The sequence below is a fragment of the Puma concolor genome, chromosome D1 (assembly GCF_028749965.1).
Source record: "Puma concolor isolate L17-30 chromosome D1, mPumCon1.1.hap2, whole genome shotgun sequence".
NCBI lineage: Eukaryota > Metazoa > Chordata > Mammalia > Carnivora > Felidae > Puma > Puma concolor.
The window spans coordinates 46,771,892-46,786,462 of NC_141676.1; the positions used below are offsets into that span (position 1 = coordinate 46,771,892).

The window sequence follows — 14,571 nt, forward strand, 5'->3', positions numbered from 1 at the left end:
GGGTATACGCCATACACCATGCTTCTGTAATGCGCTCCTAGCAACTGTTTTATAAGAGGGTGGGTTGGGTGCAGACCTAGTTACAAGAAATGCCCTCCTCCAGCTGGCAGGTAAAACCCAAGGCCAGGCAGTGTCGGGGGCGGATTTGGTTTCCCATTGTAATCCCTCATGCGAGAGCCCGCTGTGAAAGCCCCAGCACATTAGATCCCCCGGAGGAAGGTGTTGAAAGGGAGGCAGATTAAAAAAAAAAAATCCAAATAGGGAAAAAAAAAAATAGATTCTTTAAGATCTTCTTTAAAAAAAAAAAAAAAGTGTGTTTTCCTGAGGAAAGGTTCTCCAACAAGACCTTATTTTATAGTCATTGATCTATGTTTCATGTTAAAATAGCAGGGTTATGAGGATTATGAAGGCAAGCAGTGCCCTGAACAGGACTCCATTGCAAATACTTAAAGGGGAAGGGGCGGGGGAGGGACTTTAAAATGGCAATCACAGTGGCAACCAGCCCAGCTGGTAAACACACAGACAGGCAGATTGTGTGCTTCATTTTTTTTTTTTTTTTTTTTTTAAGAAGTAGCCCTCTCCCAATCCCATCCAAAACTTCAGAGAAGGAACCTATTAGCAGCCGGGGCTGAGTTCTGCAGGTTTAGAAGACTAACACACTCACAGTGAAATTAACAGCAGTTTCACTCGGTCTTTAGAAACAGTCTAATTCCCGGAAGAGAGGATCTCATCCGCTTGTTCCTCCTCAGGCTGTCAGAATTCACACAGTTCATGCAGGACACATCACACCGTGCAATTACCAACCGGCACTGCCACTGCAAAAGATCTTTAATAATCCTGATTTTTTTTTTTTTTTTAACCATAAAAGCTCTCATTATTAGCCCAGCTCTTTTGGCTTGTCCAGCGTGCCTGGTCACTTACAGGAGGAGGAGAAAAAACCCAGGACTCAGCTCATCTTTCCCCAGCTGTGTCTCCCAGGGAGCTGTTCGTGTCTCCACAGTGTGATGCCACGCCACCGCACTGGCCGACCGGGTTTAAAATTAGCCGAGCCCTGGAGAGCCACGGGTAACCTTCGGACAAGGTTAGCCGGCAGAGCAGCGCACGACTCGGGGAGGGACATTAATGAGAAGCCAAGTAGAGCTTTTCAACAAGCCCATTAGGGCCTCTCTGAACCCTCACAGTCTGGAAACCTGGAGGAGCTGGGTACACCCGCACGAGGAGGCTGACCTAGGCTCTTATTTTTATCCCACTAAGTCAGCAGCTTCCTTTATAGGCAATTGACACAAGCTCTAAATGTGTTTCTCCAAGTTTCAATTCGGCATACTCAGCTGCTGATTAGACATTAAGTTTAAAACTTTAAACTGGATTTTAAAAATATTACATTTATTCTAAACGTAAAGTTCATACCCACAGATGACCAAAAAACTGGAACATCTGGAAATATACACAGAAAACGAACTTTACCCATAGTCCTCCACCAAACAGTCGTCAGTGCTAACAACACATTCTGATGTACTTCTTGCATAAATAATGTTATTCTCATCAATACTATTTACTATTATTCCCTACAGTCTTGGGTTCATTTCACACTTAGCATTTTCCTGAGTCCTGAAACATTCTTTGTATTCGTGATTTTTACGACGTATAGTATCCCATGTTGTGGATATACTTATTATTTGACTATTTCCCCACGGGTGCGCATTCATATGTTGCCCAACTGTTCACTGTTATGGCAAACATCCTTGTAATCATCTCCTATGGACAGATTCCTGGAATCCACAAGAGCAGGGAAAAATGGAAGCCACTGGTGCAGACTGGGGACCCTTGAAGACTGGGACTGTGCCTGTCACACTGTGGTATTTTCTGAATAAAGGAATGTGTCTCGGTGCTTCTCAAATAGACAACCCTAAATTCTTATGTGACACTTTCCAAGCGCCTACCGGGAGATCAACAGGCCAGCACAACAGAAGTCCCCTCAGCAGTGAGACAGAGGAAGCCACAAGCAAGGGGTCCCTCTAACACCTCTAAACACCTGTCAAAGGGGATGTGGATGCTGCTGGTACTATCCACACCAACCCCACCAATACCTCCCCGGTAAGGCCAAGCTGGTTGTCTACAATACTGAAATATTTCCATACGAGTTGGTGAAGAGCTAGTGGTACAAGCCTGTGGAATGCCCTGTCCCTTTGGCTGCCCCCCCTCTCCCAGAACCCCCAGGCCTCCTCTCTATCCCCATGAAGGATAAGTGCCTGGAACACCCCGGGGCCTCCAGTGCTTTCCCTGGTGTCAATGTCCTTATGGTTTAATAAATATTTTAAATACCACTCCTGTTCGCAGGCAACTTATAACTCAAGGTTTGCTTTTTATTTTTATTTTTGAGAGAGAGCACACGCACGTGAGCAGAGGAGAGGCAGAGGGAAAGAGAGGGAGAATCTCAAGCAGGCTCCACGCTCAGTGCAGAGCCCGACGTGACGCTCGATCCCACGACCCTGAGATCATGACCTGAGCCCAAATCAAGAGTCGGATGATCAACCAACGGAGCTCCCCAGATGCCCCAAGATTTTCTTTTTAAATTTTCTTCATCCTCCCTCCCCACCAGCTCCCCAAAGACCACTGGTTAAAATCGTAATTATCACACCAGCACTGTTTCTTAAATTCATTAAAATCCTTTATATTTTATTTTTAAAACCGAAATGGACCGTTAATAAAAAGCACTTCCCAAGACGCTAGCAGGGAGCTCTTGCCACTAAGTTATTCTCTACAGGGCATAGTGAATTGGGTTAGACAAACAGGGACATCATAATCATAAGGTCCATACACCGAGTACGAACACCCGTGATACTGGCTCCTCAAGGATAAAAGCTGTCTGGTTAAATCACATGAAACTTAGAGGAAGTCTCAGATCATCAACTATAATTCTCAGGAAGCTAAAGCAAACATATCGAAATGCTGAAGTCTAGAGATAAGTAGAAGAGTCAAGTACAACCCAACCTGTGCCCCAACGACCCTGGTATTGGCTTACCTATCACTCCAGTAAATGTAGTATTTTGGAGCTGGGTGCATTGCTATGCAGTTGGAAGCATGATCTCTACCTCATCACTCTTTGCTAACCTACAGTATTTTCTGTGTGAGGGAACAGATAACGAGTAAGTGGAACAGAATTTTGCTTCCTCTAAATGTTTTTGTCTGTCCTCTATTGCGGATGCCAGGGCAGGGACAACAGCCAGGAAAGAGAAGGACAAACCAGAAGCCTGTAAATCGGACTTTGAAAACCAAACGAGAGGCAGCCTGGATGCGTTACAGCCCCGCCCAGCCCAGCAGCTGGGATGGTGGCCGGAGCGGGAATCAGCTCAAAGCCAATGCCCACCAACATCTCCACTAAGGAAGAATATACTCCAAATGTCATGTCACTATGGGAGACACTTTTAACTCACAATATCAAATACAATGGCAAAAGCTTAAGGAAATACCTTGGAGTAGTAAATGGAAATCATAGCCACAGCTAACATTTATTTAACACTACTGTCTGTGAGGCACAAGGGTCAGGACGTTATTTTTATTATTTCTCCTACTCCTCATCACAGCTCTAAGTAGAGCTACACCCATTACTACATCCGTTCTCCAGATAACGAAGAAAATGAAGTTTAGAAACTTTAAGTCATTTGTCCACCTGTCAAAGAGACATTCTAACCCAGATCCACCTCAGCTTGAGCCCAAAGTCTGTTTTTTTTTGTGTGTGCCACAGTCAATCCCCCATCACTGGAGGTAATCAAGGAATAGCTGAGGGATCTCTTAACAGGGATGCTGTACTGGGAACTGGAGCGGGGAGAAGGATGTCAGGGAAGGCACATTCTAACCTCTGACCCATGACACATGAAAACAGATTGCCTCCTCGCCACTGGCTCTGTACTGGGTGCTGATGGGACAGGAGGTGCGGGAGACCCTGTGAATGCAGTAAGCATACCGTTAGGGCTGAGAGAATGGACAGCTGCTGTGTTTTTCTGCTCACAACAAAAGGCAACAGAAAAGCAAGGCGGTTGGAGAGTCCAAACTCTACCCATGTCATCCCAGCAGAGCTGGCACATGGCGAGCACAGGTTCCTTCTCCGTCCCCGGAACACAACGGCAAGGGTGCATGCGTGACTACTGCAGGGCAATGAAAGATCTTTGTGTGTGTGTGTGTGTGTGTGTGTGTGTGTGTGTGTGTGTGAGAGAGAGAGAGAGAGAGAGAGAGAGAGAGAGAGAGAGAGAGCGCGCGCACGTGCGCAAGCAAGAGTCGGGGAGGGGCAGAGAGAGAGACACATACAGAATCCCAGGCAGGCTCCAGGCTCTGAGCTGTCAGCACAGAGCCCGAGGCAGCGCTTGAACTCACGGACCGCGAGATCATGACCTGAGCCAAAGTCGGACGCTTAACCGACTGAGCCACCCAGGCACTCCGAGTCTTTGTCCTTCTCTTTTTAAATTTCCTGCACCTGAATTCTTTTCCAACACAAAGCTAATATTTATGGTAAGTAAACTATTCAAATTTGTTTTAGAAAATATCAAGAACACAACCAGAAAAGGAGATGAATGGACAAGTCGCTCAGAAGTATGTGACTCTCCCCCTTCACTAGGAGAGGGAAAGGATGACAAATTCGAGCAAGCTGAAGGTGTTACTGTAAAGCTCCTAACCAGCAAACTTGTAGAGACAGTAATAACATCTGCAGTGAATATGACACCGGGGATGCACCATGGTGTTGGGGATGTTTAGACCCAAATGGCTACACTGATCAAGAGCCTCAAAGGCTTGGATCCTTTCACTTAGCAATCCTCGCCTTAGAAATTTATCAAAAAGAGGGGCGCCTGGGTGGCGCAGTCGGTTAAGCGTCCGACTTCAGCCAGGTCACGATCTTGCGCTCCGTGAGTTCGAGCCCCGCGTCGGGCTCTGGGCTGATGGCTCAGAGCCTGGAGCCTGTTTCCGATTCTGTGTCTCCCTCTCTCTCTGCCCCTCCCCCGTTCATGCTCTGTTTCTCTCTGTCCCACAAATAAATAAACGTTGAAAAAAAAAATTTAAAAAAAAAAAAAAAAAAAAAAAAAAAAAAGAAATTTATCAAAAAGAGAATTCCATGGAAGAAAAACATTAGGATCACAAAGATACACATTACAGAATCACCCATGATACTATGAACGGGGGGATGACTAAGAAAACCACAGTACATAATGCAAAGGAAAACTGTCTCCATTTGTAAGAAAAATGAAAAAGAACAGGCTGAAACATTGAGGAAAGCTTCTCAGAGTATTGATTTTCAAAAGCAAAATACAACGTTGTGTATATATGTATTAGAAAATACACACTTGGGGGCGCCTGGGTGGCGCAGTCGGTTAAGCGTCGGACTTCAGCCAGGTCACGATCTCGCGGTCCGGGAGTTCGAGCCCCGCGTCGGGCTCTGGGCTGATGGCTCAGAGCCTGGAGCCTGTTTCTGATTCTGTGTCTCCCTCTCTCTCTGCCCCTCCCCCGTTCATGCTCTGTCTCTCTCTGTCCCAAAAAAATAAGTAAACGTTAAAAAAAAAAAAAATTTAAAGAAAATACACACTTGTATGTGTAGAAGTGCGTATGAAATTATATGTATTTGTATATATTATAAAATAGATTTACACGTGTTATGTAATATTTATGTACTCATGAAATTGTGTATGGTATATACACAATTAAAACTTTGATTTTATGCTTGTACCTACAAAATAAAGTAACTGAAATTTCAAAAAATAGTTACTATTAGGAGGGTGACATTACAGGTTTTTGTCTTACACTTTTTTTATGTTCTACTGTTTTAAAAAATGACTCCACCTTTTTTTTAACGTTTATTTATTTTTGACGGAGAGACACAGCATGAGCAGGGGAGGGGCAGAGAGAGAGGGAGACACAGAATCCGAAGCAGGCTCCAGGGTCTGAGCTGTCAGCACAGAGCCCGACATGGGGCTCAAACCCACAAACCGTGAGATCATGACCTGAGCTTAAGTCAGACGCTTAACCGACTGAGCCACTCAGGCGCCCCAAAAATGACTCCAATTTCTGAAGAAAATTTAAATAATCAGCTACAAGTTGAGACATTTGAGCACTTGAATGAAAAAAGAAAAGCTTGGAAGTCAGACGTCTGTGTCAACCTGAATCCTCTCTATCTTCAGGACCCCCCAGGAGCCATTCTCCCACTTTCTAGGACTAGTCACAAGCTTCGAGTCCAGACGCACACAGATCGGAGCCTGTTTTTGGTAGACCCGAGGACTCTACAGCAGTAGTGGACGCTTACACCGTGTACGTTCTGGACCTGGCCCTACGGAAGCACTTTATAGGTCAATTCATTCAATCCTCTTAACAATCCTATGAGAAAAGTGCCAGCACCATTCCCATTTAGAAATGAGGAAACCAAGATCCAGAAAGAGATCAACTGCCTGGCCTCGCTCAGAAGAGGTGCAAGGCCAAGATCTGAGCACAGACGGCTCTAAACTGGCAACTACCAAACTAGACCGCCTGAACGTAGAGACGAGTCTCTCGCCCGCTGCTGTGCAGGCACCTCTTTTCCAAAATGTCCTTCCCTTAGCCCCCTGTAAGCTAAGACGCACATACTCCAGAGACCAAACTCGCCCCTCTTCGGCAAAACCTTCTCCGCGGCGCTCGCACGCAGCATGAATAGGCACAGAGTTTCAGTCTTCCATGAAAACAGTTACGGAGACGGATCACCAGGACGGGCGGCAAACCAACGGGACAGTGCTTAACGCCACTGACCTGTGCACTTAAAAATGGTTAAGGCAGTGCATTTAGGTTATATGCATTTGACCACAATTAAAATTACAGATAAACAGGTCGGTGCGTAGATAGATAGGTGGGTAGGAAGGTAAAATGGGACCTCTAAGCGAAGAAATCAGACCAAGTGCAAGCGTACAGGCAGTGGAATCCGTAACAGAGCCCTCACGGCCCACAGAGGCCTCACACATCACACAGATGCCACATGCATCTTCCAAGACTCTTCCCCTTTCAGCAGGGAGAGCACTCCCTCCAGGAGCCTTCCTGGATCCCCAAGTCCAGTCTGGGGAGCCTGGTCACATGCTCACACAGCCTCATGGCCTTGAACCAGAGCACCTCTCTGAGTGCCTGGCAACCGGTCTGCGCCCCTGGTGTCAAGCTCCCTGAAGGCAGCACCCTTATCCTATTTGGGTGTGTCCTCAGGACCTGGTTCAACACATATCACCTTTCATAATTACCAAGTCAATTCATTAACTGCTGGGAAAAAAAGGGCCTAGAATACTTGCTCCGATTTTCAAAGCCCAAGAACACGGTTGTCTTGAAAGGTGGTGGTTAAAGAACGCAAGCCAATGCTCGTCAAAAACTCAAGATTTTCCCACCTGAACCTGAAAGGACAAGGGTCCATCCACCTGCAGAGATTCCCAGAGTCCACTGCCACCTCTATCAGCTATGGGGGATTTATCTGTGAACAGGTGATTTTCAGCATCTCCAGCCCCCACGGACTTAAAGCTCCATGCCTGTCTTCCAATACCCTGGGCTGGCACTCGGGTGCCAGGTGCTGTACAAGGGCGTAGGGCGCCTCTTCGAATTCTCTTGAGGTCAAGTTTAAATTGCAGTTTGATTAATTTGTCAGGCACCTATTCTTTGGGCTAAAATCAGAAAACATTCTTTAAGGCTGCTAAATCTTTATTGATCTGGAGAGGTCAGCTCAGAAGGCAGGGGCGGTAATTGCTTGTTCTTTGCATAGTGCACTTTCCATTCTTCAAGGCAGCTGGTACAAGCACAGTATTTTTTTCTTGTGTGTGTTTCTGCTGTAATTACTTAATCGCCCCTAATGCCATTCTGCTCGTCACACCTCCAAGTCTACTCTCAGTTTATGTATCACATAGGAGGACAAATTTTTGAATCTGCTACTGAGCAAAGTAGGTTTCCTTTTTTTTTTTCTGTCCCCCCTCCCCCCCAATCACTGAGCAAACTCTCAAGAGGGAAGCAAGCATAAACCAGGCTCCTCCGGGCTGGAGCCCCGCAAGTCGGCCAACTGCCAGAGAACACAGAACCCCAACTGAAGGGCACAAACATGCCTGGATTCCATGCCTTGAGTTCAGCTTTAGGGAAGCCCAACCTGGAACATTCACACACTGGGGCTACTCACAGTTCCAAACAGGTCGGGCTGAAATGACAAGGGAAGCAGACGTAAATGTTAGACACGCAGCTGCTGGCGGCTTGTGCGGAAACCCTCAACCAGGAAGCAAAATCCCTGCGTGAGCCTCGGGTTTTGATTCTTGCCCACTTACAAAGAAATACTATAGGTAAAGGATATTTGAGGCGCTGGGACAAAGGAGCGGAGACTCAGAGGGCCTTTTTAAAAGGAGATAATGATTGCCCTCTTTTATTTACTTATTTATTTTATATTTATTTAGTCTTCCACTTAGTCAAACCATCCGTATTATAGATGTTCAGGGAATTATGGAGACAGCAATGTGTCAACACACAGCCTGATTCTGAGTTGCTGAGCTCGTGCTGGGTTAGATAGGACGCAACAATTATTAACTTAATTATCAATTAAACCTTGAGCGCCTCCGTTTCCTCATCTGTAAGCAAGGGAGCAGAAACAGGAGTTTTATTAGATAGGTCTCATGTGTAATATTCTTTCTAGTCCATTCATCTGTCCACCAGAACAGAGAGACTTCCGGCCCATGCATGGCTGCATTCTCCACAACATGAATCTTTTTAGAGTGCCATAAATGTTACTAACTATATTTCACATATATATAGGCCATATTAAATATGTTCTAGCAGTGTTTTTTTTCTGAAGACACAGACTATTTCTTAACAAAATAATAAAAGGTGGTGATTCTAAGTTTTAAAGGCACTTTTCAAAAGTAGACCTTACAATAAAATTATAAATAAATTTTAGAAGGAAAAAAACATTTTCATTCATAGCAACTCATTTAAGAGACGCAAGCTGTATTTGGCTATCTCAAAGAAATGTTCCCTGCTTTTTTTTTCCCCTGCTTTACCTATGGTATTCTTTGCAAATGTTATCAAAAATCAAGGTTCCAGCTGGAACCCATCACATTCCATGACCATTAAATTTGACAAAAATTCTATATTAAATCGGTATGTTCAAGCATCATCCAATAAACTTTGAAGATTATACCTTCATCTGAAACAGAATACAGTGAATATTCAGACACAGATATTTTTTTTAGATTTAAGAATAATCATTGATAAACTGTATGTTAAAGGAAGAGAGATCCTCACTTCTCACTTTATAACAGTGACTAGTTGAAGTCAATAAGATCTCTAAAATCCTAAATAAAATATTTCCGAGTTTTACATTCCTTCTTTAAGTTGAATTCACTTTCATTTTAAGATACATTGCTACCACGCAAACCTGTCTTTCCTGAATAGTTTGTTCTAGGTGTGGCAATGTGGGGGGCAGGGGGAAGGCTAGAAAAAAAAATAAGCTCTTTGGTCTTAATATGTTCACGTGTACTGGTTTTGATCAGAAATAGTAAATGAGAGAAGAAAAATGAGAGAGGAAGAAAAAAGGATGCACGGAAAATAAATGAGAGGAAGAAAAAGAATGTATTTGGAATTGCAGGGCACCGTGTGGTGATTCATAGAGAGAAATCATCGGAGAGGCAAACTATTTGCCAAAGTAAACAAATATCACAATCATATTAACATTTTAAAGGAGATCCCTGTTCACAATTCACACACACTGACAAAGCGCCTGAAGGTCGGCCTCAGTGACCTCTCTAGATGTCCAGATAAAGCATGGCCTGCTTCTGTCGGCTGGCTGAGACCCACACCTGGTAGCTACCTGGCCGGCCTGCTCATAATTAGTCGGGTGTCATAAAACACATGCAGGCATTCATTCAATTAGCCTTCAACACGCACGGGGCAACTTCAGGCCAGGCTCCGTCCCCGAGATGAAGGTGGGAACCACCATGCCCCCCCTCAAAGACGTCACGGTCCCGTGAGAGGCAGCAACGTCAGCCATAACCCCAGAATTTAGAAGAGCGCGTGGCACACAGTAGGTGCTCAAAAGATAAAAAGGAGGTTGGGAGGCAGGGCGGGCGGGCAGAGGCTTATCAAGAGACCTGGAGTGTGGCAGGGAGCCTGGCTCTCGCGTGGAGGCCTGGCTTTGAATACACACCGCACGACTCCGAAGCTGTGCACCAGGCCATGCGTTCAATGTCGCCACACCTCGGCCTCCTCATGTGTTCTCTCCTTCTGCGGTGAGGAGCTAACATACATGGAAACGTCTGGAATGGCAGACATGTTAACCCCCTCTCCACCCACTGCTACCCCTGTCTGGGACAAGGACCAGAAGGCCAGAACCACCGCAGGATGAGGTCTTTTTTCCCTACTTCTTCTTCCCCTCCCGTTTGTAATCCTTCCTGCAGAAACCCCTTTGCCCAATACTAGCTCAGACAAGACTCAGTGGGAATGAGCCAGAAAGGAAGGGGGTGAGAGGTGGAACGGAGAGGGAAAGCGAGTCCTTTGGCTAACTAGAAGGAAGGGAGGAGATGGCCATCCTTTGGAATGGAAACCCTAGGTACTTCTGAAGTGGAAAAGGGGGAAAGGACTGGCGAGCCAGAACCTGAAACGCTTCAGCTTCTGCTGGCCAGACTCCACCAGACCTCCTCGGATTCCTGACAATTAGCGGGAGTTATTTTCTCCCCATCTCCTCCTCTGAATTTCCTTTCCTAAATTAAAGTGCCTGCAGCGCATTAACACTTGAGGCGAACCTAAAAGAAAGCCTAAACCAAGCTTAAGCACAATCTTAGATCTTTTTCTTTTTTAAAAGAATGCAGGTGTGTGTTTGTGTATTTCTGTATATCCAGTTGTGAATGCACGTTTGCCTATGCATATATGTGCACGCACACAGACACGTGTGCTCTTTACGTAGGTAAGCATCTACAGATGAATATAAAGTAGGCTTCTTGGGGTTGAGGGAAGTGTGACAGACACCGCTTGCGTGCCGAGGGAAGGCAGGACAGGGAAATTGGGTGTCTACCTCAAACACGTGCAAGCTCAGCCTGCACAAATAACTAGGGTTTCAGCCAGTGCAGAAGCCCTTAAAATTTCCAAGACAACCACTGGGCAGTGCTGCAGGGTCTCGAAATTCCTGTGACTGGACCCAGCCCCTAACGAACCTCTCTCTCTCTCTCTCTCTCTCTCTCTCTCTCTCTCTCTCTCTCTCTCTCTTCCTGGAGGAAAGCTTCCCTTTTAGTAAACAAGGACCTTTGCCCTAACCAGGATCCCAAATCTCTTGGGAGGTGGGAAGCAGGGGTCCCAGAGCTGCTTTCATGCCTGGAAAAGATCACAGCCACACCGGGGGACCTGGAACACTCAGGATTCTGACCCTTGACTCTCTTGAGGTTAAGAGATGCAGCCAAGTTCAATGTCCTCCAGTTCAACGGGCCTTTACCTAGAAGCAGCTGTGTCCAAAGCCCAGTGCTCAGCGCTTACTTCTCCTAACACCATGCTGTGTGTTTTATGACAACCCGAAAAGGCAAGTGGGGAGTTAGTACTCCCCTCTCACAAATGAGGCGTCTGAAACTCAGAAGCACTGGTGAGCCCAAGGCAGGCCCCCGAGGTGGGTAAATGCAGGAACCATCATGCTGCCTCACACCGCAGATCTGGCTTCAAGAGTACTGGCTGCAGGAGAAGGATCTGAGCTCCTGGGTTCTGGTTTCAGTTCGGCCTCTGATCTAAGCGTAATCAATCATGAGTAGGTCTTCACTCTACAAGCCTCAAACTGAGACTATGACAAGAAAAAGAGAGGGCACCGTTGGTTCTACAACTCACAGGACAGAGTCAGGTAAGAACCCTCTATACAATCACTATTCAGCACAGTCCTCAAAAGCAGGGCAGGTGGTTTCCTGTCCTCAGCTCTCCCACCAACCACCATCTTCCCTGCCATCCCCTGGGTCCCAACTCAGGTTTTCACGCCTCAAGCACTCACGCCTAATGTGCCCAGAGGAGTCCCTGCACTGCCAGCCTTTGTGGAAGACGTGGGGATCCATCACAACAATTAGCTCGAGCCCAAATACTCTACCCTGGGCGGCCTCTGCAGCGCCTGAACGTATCTTGACTGCACCTGTTACTCAGGTTTTGTCCCTTCAACCTCACCCGGAGACCCAGCCTGGACTTCTCTATACTCATCGCTGTGATCCCACAGCCACAACTGTGCCTTCATCCTCGGAGTTCAAGCAAAACAATCATTCACATGGCAACATTTGCTGGGTATCTGCTAGGTCACCTATAATAACATGGAAGTAGAAACTGTGTGGTTTTTTGTTTTGTTTGTTTTAAGAGAAGTAAAAGGATATGGTCTCAGCCCCCAAAGAACTCACCATCTAGTGAGGAAGACAGAGATGTAAAGGATCGCAGGGATTTGCTGAATCATTTGACCCTGGAATTTACCAGTGGCTGGGAGTTGGAAGGGACGGTGACTATGAAGAATGACAGTCTGCTCCTGATACGATCTCAAAGGATATAATGACCGGCTGACTTTAACGAAGTGGAAACTTAATAAGGATAAATGTCAAGACATGCACTTAGGTTCCCCGCCACCACTACCAAAAAAAAAAAAAAAAAAATCAACTCACAAGTATAGGGTAGAGAAGATCACATGAGAAAGTCTTAAGGGATTGGGTTGCCCGCAAGCTCAATGACTCTGTGATGAGGCTGCCATAAAAGCTAATGCAGCATCAGGCTGTCCTGATTAGAAATGCTGCATTCAGAGTAAGAAAAGTGAGACTGCAAATCTGGATCCCACAGACAGGGAGGGATGAGTGGCCAAAAGTGAGCACACTTCGGTGAGCAGGAGCAGTCAAGAGTGCTTGGCCTCACATCCTAAGTGGAACGAAGAAGATGAGGCCAGAGAATGAACAACTTTGGGGGGCCAAGAGAGTCATCTTCAAATGACACAGTTTATACGTAAACTATAAAAGCAGTGAGATTAACCTAAAAGAATTTTTTTTTACATTTATTTTATTTTTGAGAGGCAGAGAAAGACAGAGCACAAGTGGGGGAGGGGCAGAGAGAGAAGGAGACACAGAATCCGAAGCAGGATCCAGGCTCTGAGCTGTCATCACAGAGCCTGACGCAGGGCCTGAACTCACAAACCGTGAGATCATGACTTGAGCCGAAGTCGGACACTCAACCGACTGAGCCACCCAGGCGCCCTCTCTAGAAGAATGTTTATTATAGCACGGTTTATAAATTGCCAAAAAACAAGGGAGCATAGGCAAAATATCTGACAAGAGGGGAAAAAAAAAATCACACATCTCATTATGAAATGATACCAAGTACAATATCAAATATTTATTGACATGGAAGACAGCGATCAAATTCTATTTACAAGACAAAATTACAAAATATTATGCACACAGACTATATATAATTCATTTTGTGGAAACAACATATAGACACATCAAAAATTGCACTAAAACCTGTCTGGGAGACTATGTAGCGTGAAGCTAACAACACTACGAGTGGTGAAATTCTTGATAGTTTAAAACTTCACCTTTTTTATTATTTCATAGTAAACATATATTGAAAATCTGATATGGACAAAGAAAAAATCTAAACGGGCTACCCTACGAAAAGAGCAATCAGATGTTCATGTATGGCTCCAGCGCAAGAGGGGGTTAGGATTAATGGCTAAGGACGGAGGAGACCCCATCTGAGCTAAATAAATGGCCCTTCCTTTGTAGTGAGCTCCCCATCAAAAGAAACGTGCCTCTAGGAAGCATTAAGGCTCTTTGGGAACGCACTGTAGGAGAAGCCTCCATGAGTGGAGGGTTACCTCCTCCTAAATGACCCTCAAGGTTGCCTCTCATCTATATACTCCAATTCCTTGATGGACGCTTCAGGCATCCATGCTCCAGGCCCCTACAATCTCAAATCCTCAAACAAGCTTTTAGGGTCTACCTCTCTGCTCTCTCACCAAATCACGGCCAAATGGAGTATGGTTAAAAGGACATTCAACTGGGAATCAAAAGGTCCGGATCCCAGGGGTACCACTGGAAAGAAGAATCTGGCCTTGAACAAGTCACTTAATCTCTAGAAGCCTCAGTTTCCCCATCTGCCAAGTGGCAGTAAAATGTATACAATCTCAGAAGGTTCTGCTCACCTTTCAAGAAAAGGCCTGTGGGGTTGCTTTGTAAAGTGCTATACAAGCAGGAGATGTTATGTTCCCATCAGGAGAGCATTTAAAGCTGAAGCTGGATGGCCAGGTGATAGGGCAAGCTACAGGTGTCCCCTCCCATGGAAGCAGACACAACCATACCGCCAAGGTCCTGACTCTACCACGATGTGACAAGGTCCTTCAGCTTCCCCCGACCGCTTGTCAACCTCGAAGTATAATGTTGCAATGCTTCTTCTCCAGCTTCTGGGAGGAGTCTTCATTTTTCACTAGGACTACAGGTTTTTTCAATATGGCTACCCGTTTTTAGGACTAGGACCAAGGCCCCTGCCTTCATCCATGATCCCTAAGGGCTGCTGGGCACTCATGAAAGACTTCCTGATGATCTGACCAAACCCTAACCA

At 45.7% G+C, this 14,571-nt stretch overlaps 1 protein-coding gene across 11 annotated transcripts in view; it reads right to left on the minus strand.

Moving 5' to 3' along the window:
* The window catches only part of TEAD1 (TEA domain transcription factor 1), a 271,950-nt gene that overhangs the window by 199,534 nt on the left and 57,845 nt on the right, over nucleotides 1-14,571 (minus strand). Inside the window, exon 1 of one of the 11 annotated variants that reach the window (XM_086677944.1) lies at nucleotides 922-1,271. The exons of the other annotated variants lie outside the window; for them this stretch is intronic. The gene's annotated coding sequence lies outside the window, so the exon portion shown is untranslated. Of the gene's footprint in view, nucleotides 1-921; nucleotides 1,272-14,571 lie in introns of those variants that run through there. 11 annotated transcript variants of the gene reach the window in all.